This window comes from Vespa mandarinia, chromosome 5, assembly GCF_050613455.1.
Source record: "Vespa mandarinia isolate Hongniang chromosome 5, ASM5061345v1, whole genome shotgun sequence".
NCBI lineage: Eukaryota > Metazoa > Arthropoda > Insecta > Hymenoptera > Vespidae > Vespa > Vespa mandarinia.
Window position 1 is genome coordinate 4,280,001 of NC_140814.1, and position 7,500 is coordinate 4,287,500.

At 30.1% G+C, this 7,500-nt stretch overlaps 1 protein-coding gene across 4 annotated transcripts in view; it reads right to left on the minus strand.

The window, feature by feature from the left end:
- Stacl (SH3 and cysteine-rich domain-containing protein) overlaps window positions 1–4,136 on the minus strand; it is a 68,532-nt gene extending 64,396 nt beyond the window's left edge. For all 4 annotated transcript variants that reach the window (XM_085657347.1, XM_085657348.1, XM_035866863.2 and 1 more), the window contains exon 1: window positions 3,401–4,136. The gene's annotated coding sequence lies outside the window, so the exon portion shown is untranslated. The remainder of the gene's footprint in view (window positions 1–3,400) is intronic.
- Window positions 4,137–7,500: the final 3,364 nt, after the last annotated feature.

Below are 7,500 nucleotides of genomic sequence, written 5' to 3' on the forward strand. Positions count from 1 at the left end.
TTATAAAATGTTTTTATATAAAAGCATTCAATAAAACGTCGGGTGAATTATTGACCGATGAATAAAAGAGAAAAAACGAAACGAAACGAAACAAAAAAATAGAAAAATGGTGAGAAAAAAATCGTAAAAAAAGAAAAAAATAGACCGCTGTCTAAGTGTTGGATGATAAATTCGTAAGGAAATAGGGACGAACAGCGAAGAGAAAATAAATAAGTAAGTACTCGAAAGCTCTTGGAGGTGCAACGACCGAACCGTTTTGCGAGGTATAGAGAGGCTGCCTAAAATGGAATCCGATAGTGGTGGTCGGTCGAGCCGCCAGATAATCCATTTTGGTATGTTCATTTTGAAACTAAAAAAGCGATAGGCTCGTTCTTACGTTTCCTTCGTTTATCTTTTTCTTTTTGTCTCTATATACTAAAAAAGAAAAAAAAAAAAGAAAAAAAAAAAACGAGAGAAAAGAAAAACATCATAGATTTTCGAAATCATAAAGAACGAATAGAAATAACTTAAGAATTAATATCAAACGTATATTGATATAGAGGAAAAACTTTTGTAGAAAAACTTATATATAACTTAACAAACGGAAAAAAGAAATACGATAGAGATCTATCAATTTCTTTTTCCAATGTCCAATGGACCGTCGTGTTTAAGAACATTAAATATTCTTGTGTGAATTTATTTATATCTAAGTCTAATCTATATATATATATATAGATATATATAGATATATATAGATATATATATATATATATATATATATATATATATATACATATAAAACGTTGAATAGTGTCTGTGTTAGTTTGTGCGTTCGTACTATGTGCGTGTATAGAGTCCATTAAGGAGAGATGGAAAGACCGATAGGCTGTGGCGAGTCTTACTAAGGTAAGAGAAATAAAAACGAAAGAGGAAGAGAAGGAGAAAGAGAAATGGAGAGAGAAAGAGAGAGAGAGAGAGAGAGAGAGAGAAAATGTCGAGAAAATAAATAAAATGAAAAGGAAAGTGTACGTATGTATATACGTAGATGGGTAGTTACATAAGTATATACTTGTAAGGGTCGTATTAAAATACGCTTCATCGACTGTCTCCGTCCTTTTTACCCTTCTTTTTTATCCTACTTTTTTCTCTTTCTTTTTTTTTTCTCTCTCTCTCTTCTCAACCCTATTCTCTTTTGCTTTTTGATCTTTTTATTTTACTTCTACCATTGCCACAGATCCCTGACATAGCATAAGGAAAAAAAAAAAAAGGGAGAGTCAATAAAAATGTATCTCGCATATACCATCCTCTGATATAATATTATAGGCGCATAGTGCGATGCACATCGTTACGTGTGCACTGCACTCGTCGGTCTTCCAGCTACTCGTGCCACTTCGAAATATTAGTTTATACGATTACTTCTCGGTACGCTGAGCGTAACAGTCGACTCTAATATTTTACGTTCCTTTATCTTTTTCTTTTTCTTTTTATTATTTTTTTTTATTATTTATCTTTTTTTTCTCATGCCTTTTTACATTTTTTTTTTTCTTTTTCGTTAATAAAACAAATTCATCGTGCGACCAACTTGGGTTTGTCAAGGTTTTTAATTAAAATTATGTAAAAAAAAAAAAAATGGTTAATTGTATTGTCCAGTTAGCGGACTTTTTCGTTACATTTTTAATTTTTTTTTCTTTTTACTTTTTTTTTTATTTTTCTTTTTACTCTCCTCCTTCTCTTTTTCACCTTCTGTCCTTTCTCCTTGTCTTTTTTTTCTATTTTCTTTCTATGTTCCTCTTTTTTGCTTTTTTTTCCATCCTTTTTTTTTTTTTTTATTTCATTGATCATTCCTTTTTGTTATGATCCCGTAGTTAGGAGATTATCGTTTATATCTTCATTATTTCCTTCTTTTTTCCCTTTCTTTTTTTTTCTCTCTTTACTTTTTTTTATTTCATTGATCATTTTCTTTTTTTCGTTATAATCGCGTCATTTCTAATAATAACAATGATAATAATAATAATAATAATAATAATAATAATAATAATAATAATAATAATAATAATAATAATAATAATAATAATAATAATAATAATGAACACAACTAACTAATAATACTAATAATAATAATAATAATAATAATAATAATAATAATAATAATAATAATAATAATAATAATGAACACAACTAACTAATAATAATAATAATAATAATAATAATAATAATAATAATAATAATAATAATAATAATAATAATAATAATAATAATAATAATAATAATAATAATAATAATAATAATAATAATAATCAATATACATATTTGAGATCGTTCGAGAAAGTAAACAGTCGTTAAAAATTTACAATTCATAGGAGAGTCGAAGTATCGACTCGAGCGAATAATTATTTGTCATTACTTATCAATCGAATGCATCGGGAATCGCGATAAAATCTTATATCCAACGAGAGTTCTTTTCTCGATCGTATCTAACTACCTGGAAAATTGATATCAAAACGACAATGGGCGGTCTTCGAACGATTAGTAAAACGACATCGGTTGTTTCATTAAAGAGAGAAAAAGAGAGAGAAAGAGAGAGAAAGAAAAAGGAGAAAGAGAGAGAGAGAGAGAGAGGAGGAGGAAAAAAAGGAGGCAAAAAAGGGAGGCAAAAAGAGAGAGAGAGCGAGAGAGAGAGAGAGAGAGAGGAGGAGGAAAAAAAAGGAGGCAAAAAAGGGAGGCAAAAAGAGAGAGAAAAAGAGAGAGAGAGAGAAAGTTAGATAAAAAATTACGATGATCCACATAGATAAAATACGTTTTCTTCGACACTGACAAATGGCCAATCTTCCCGCGTATCGCCCTCACGTACTCGTCGTAATCTTAAAGTGAAATATATCGAACATCTACGGACTACCTTTCGCTAGGAAAAAAAAAAGAAATATTCCGTCCTTTGATATTTACCCTAGAAGAAAATTATTGGACTCTTTTTCTTTTCTTCTTCTTTTATAATTTTTTTTCTTTTTTTCTTTTTTCTATCCCCCCCCTCCCCTGCCCACCCCCTCGTAAAAGTAAAACGATCCATCCCCTTTTTTTCTCTTCCCTTTGCGTATGCGCAAAAGGGAATGAAATATCAAAAGGAGGTTGAAATTTTCGATTGGATTCTATTCGAACTCGGTCATCGATCGATCACATTTTTTCAACTTTATTGAAAATTCTTCGAAATTAGTTTCAATCCAATTCTAAATCGTATTTTTAATTATCAATAGTTAATTATCGCTCTCTCTTTCTCTATTACAAAATTTCAATGTAATATTAATACGTATGTAATTTAATTAATAATCATCAATAATCGATCGTCGTTAATATTAAAACAAATGTAAAATAACGCAAACAAATATAGGCATTTATATCTATCTCTTTTTATCTCATTTAAACTCACCGGTCAACGTCCGACGTTCTCTAGTTCTTATTCTTTTTCCTCGCCTTGGATGCGAGTGTCCTCTTCGAGGCGACGATTGAACTTCTTCTTTTTTACGATTTCTATTCGACTCTTTTCTTTTTTTTCTTTTTCTTTTCTTTTTCTTTCTTGTTTTGCTTTTTTTTCTATTTACTTCTTTCTACTTGTTCTTTTTTTTTATTTATTTATTCAAATCGCAAAGAATAACACGCGCGCGTCATCAAGATAGTCCGACATAGAGAGTGGAAAAAATTGTTCGATCATATAGTTCGCGTGATATATTTTTTTTATTCCTTTTAAAGAATGCGTTAAATATATTTTCAAGTTCTCCGTTATATGTTTTTCTCTATTCTTTCTTTTTTTTTTTATCGATCTCTCTCTCTCTCTCTCTCTCTCTCTCTTTATCTATCTATCTATCTATCTATCTATCTAACTATCTCTCTTTTCTTTCTTCTCTTTCACTATTTTTCAGTTCGGTTTTTATTTATTGTTTTGTTTAATTTTTTTCTTTTTCTTTCCTTTTCTTCTCTTATTTTATTCTCACAAAGAGAAAGAAAGGAGGATCGGTGGCACTTACGCACTTACGTACGCATGTACGTACACACGCATGCACACACATACGCACGCACGCACGCACGCACGCAGGGGGACACCTACGTAAACGTACGTACACGTCCCCGTACGGCGAACGTCCTCGCGCCACGAAGGCCCGCGCAGCACTGACTCTTTCCACTGGCTCGACATGCTGGCACGCGGGACGAGGATAGTGCTCGTGTCGACTCGAAAGAGAAACCGTCACGAGTTCTGAGGGGTGGGATTTAGTAACGTGAATCTAGATCTATCGGATCACAGAAAAAGATCGAAGATCTTTAATAGCTTTCGATTTAATGGACTTATCGTTTCGAATTTATGACAATTAATTCTTTTCTTTTTTTCTTTCTTCTTCTTCTTTTTTTCCTTTTTTTCTTTTTTTCTTTTTTTTTCTTTTTTCTTCTTTTTGCGAACGATTTCACCGAAAAGAAAAAAAAAAATCTTTATTCCGATTTATTTTCCATTGCGTTAAGCTTACGTTCGAATTTGCAAGGCAAATAATTTTTTTATTAGATTGATCTCAGTACAACGTGGCAAAGATAAGAATCATTTAAATCGTGAATTTTTTATGGGGATCATATTTGATCGAAAATCGTTTCAATTTTTTTTTCTCTTTTTCTTTCTCCTTTCTTTTTTATTTTCTTTTTTCTTTTGTTTCTCTTCTTTTTAATATCTATCTTAAAGGAAAATAACAAATTTGAATAAAGATTAGAAAAAAAAAAACAAAACAAAACAGAGTCTAACGTTTAGATTATGTGAAGCTCGTAATCGTGATTCGAATCTTATAAAGAGTTTTCGTACTTTTTGTATTAATTTTGAAGAAAAAAGGAAAAGAAAGCAAAATTTGAACAAACTTTATAATAAACAGAGTTTAATATATAGAATGAATAAGTTATAATATATATATATATACATATATATGTATATTCGAGTTTCGGGTCTTTCAATTTATATATTTACTTTTATATCCTATATTTTTGTTTTTTAGAATTTTCTACGATAATCGGTTCCAATCGAGTTTAATTATAAATATAGCGTCCCACTTTTTTTTTTCTTTTTATATATAAAACCAGATAGAACGTTAAGTGGAAAAGAGGGAAATCTCGTGAGGATCCAATATTCTCGATTTCATCACTCGTAACATCTTTTATATTATATTATGTATATATATGTACATATAAAAACATGTTTTTTATAGTATTAATTTTTGAAGAATGTCCTGCGTTTGTGTTTGCGATTATATCTGCATATATATATATATATATATATATATATATATATATATATGCATATGTATATGTATATATATATATATATATATATATATATGCATATGTATATGTATATATATATATATATATATATATATATATATTTATATAGTAAGATCTATTTGCTCGATAGCCCTTCATCGTAACGGATCGACTTTCAACGTTGCAACTTCCTCTTACTGAAACTATTGCATTAACAGAATACATTAATGCTTTAGAACGAACGTAGAAGCTCAAATACCATCGTTGAAGTATTATATAAATCCTTGAATTTATTTTATAGATGAACTTAATACAAATTTATTTAATATAGATCTAATGTAAATTAATTTTTTCGATAAAAAAAAAATCGTTATTTCTTTCATACCATCATTATTATATTTTCACTTTGGTAAAACTCGAATGAAAGAATTTAAATCTTTTATTGATAATATTACATAAGAAAAGTGATAAATCATTACGTAGACCGAAAGAGAAAGAGAGAGAGAGAAAGAGAGAGAGAGAGAGAGAGAGAGAGAGAGAGAGAGAGAGAGAGAGTAAAGTAAGGGTAAAATAATGATGTAAAATATATTATTCAAATGTGAAGTATAAAAGAAAGAGAGAGAGAGAGAGAGAGAGAGAAAAGAAAGAGAAAAAAAATGAGAATATTTAAAAGAATATTTAAAAAGAAAGTCTGAGTATGAACTTTGGCACGTTGGTTGAGTTAGTAGGTCTGTGACAACGTCGACGAAGACTCTTAAGAAGAAGAAGAAGAAGAAGAAGAAGAAGAGGAGGAGGAGGAGGAGGAGGAGAAAGAGGAGGAGGAGAATAGGAGTCGAGTGTTTTCGGTTAAAGCTCGCTCGGCGAACTTAAAGAATCTCCCTATCTCGTCGTTGCTTCCGTAACTGAAAAACAAAAGGAAAAGGGGGAGCAAAAATGAAAAAAGAAAAAAAAAAAAAAAAAGAAAGAAGAAGAAAGAAGAAAAAGAAGAAGAAGAAAAGGAGATGGAAAGAGATAGATAGGGGGGAAAAAAAGGAAAAGACAGAATCGTATCAGGAAACCATTAAATCTCATTTTATAATACTCTTCATTGTAAACTGTCTTCGAATTGTGAATGATTGAAGTCAGATTCTGCTGTTACATTGCTGAATCACTTGAAACTGCAGACTTCCGTTGAATCTTCACAGGATAACAAGCTTGCGACGTGGTACAAGATGGTACTCGACGAGAGGATGACTTGGGGTCGAGTAAGTACTTACCTCACGGTTATATAAAAGGCTTTACTTAAAAAGTTCACGAGATCATCATGTCTATATTTGTATATCTACTTATTCGTTTTGAATTATTAAAGATAATTATCAATACGTGACATTTTCATTTCTTTGGGAACTTTTATTATGTTCCATTGGTAAAATCAAAGAAAAAAGAAAAAAAAAAGAAAAAAAAAAAAAAAAAAAGAAAAATTGAAGAAAGGAAAAAGCAAGGACTTTTGTTTTATTCATTCTCTCTCTCTCTCTCTCTCTCTCTCTCGCGCTCTCTATTTTTCTCTCTTTTCCTCTTTCTTTGTTTCATATAATTCTGATTTGATTGTTCTAAAAATCCTTTCCATTTCAAAGACACCACTATTTTCAATTTCCATCCATGTTAATTGCTTCTTTAAACGATCTAAAAATGGATAGATTGAGATAAAAGGATAAATCTGATACAGAAAGAAGTAATCGGAGAATCTATATCCTCCTCTAGGTCAAGTATCCGAATAAACTATATATTACGTCTTGTTAAATGGAAAAGGGAAGTCATTTACGTTACGGATCTTTCCCCGTTTCTAACGTTTCAGTCTCGAGCAAATATTCCATCGTTATTTCCGTCCAGATCAAAGGAAGGAAGTCTTACTTTAAATTGTAAAGACTGCACAGTTCAGTCGATTTTTTTTCCTCTCTCTTTCTTTCTCTCTCTCTCTTTCTCTCTCTCTCTCTTCTTTTTTCTTTTCTTTTGCATTGAGTCCAAATCTGAAATCGAATTTTTTTATTTTTTACTTTATATTATTATTAATAATAAAAATATCCCTCAACGTCCTAGAAAATTTTTCGATTTGATTTCATTCGTCTTAATGCATATATGAGATGAAAGAAAAAAGACAAGAGGAACAATACAAAAAAAAAAAAAAAACAACAGAAAAAGAAAGAAAAGAAAATCTTTAAGCACTTTAAAATCGAATAGAAGAGAAATGGTGAATGATCA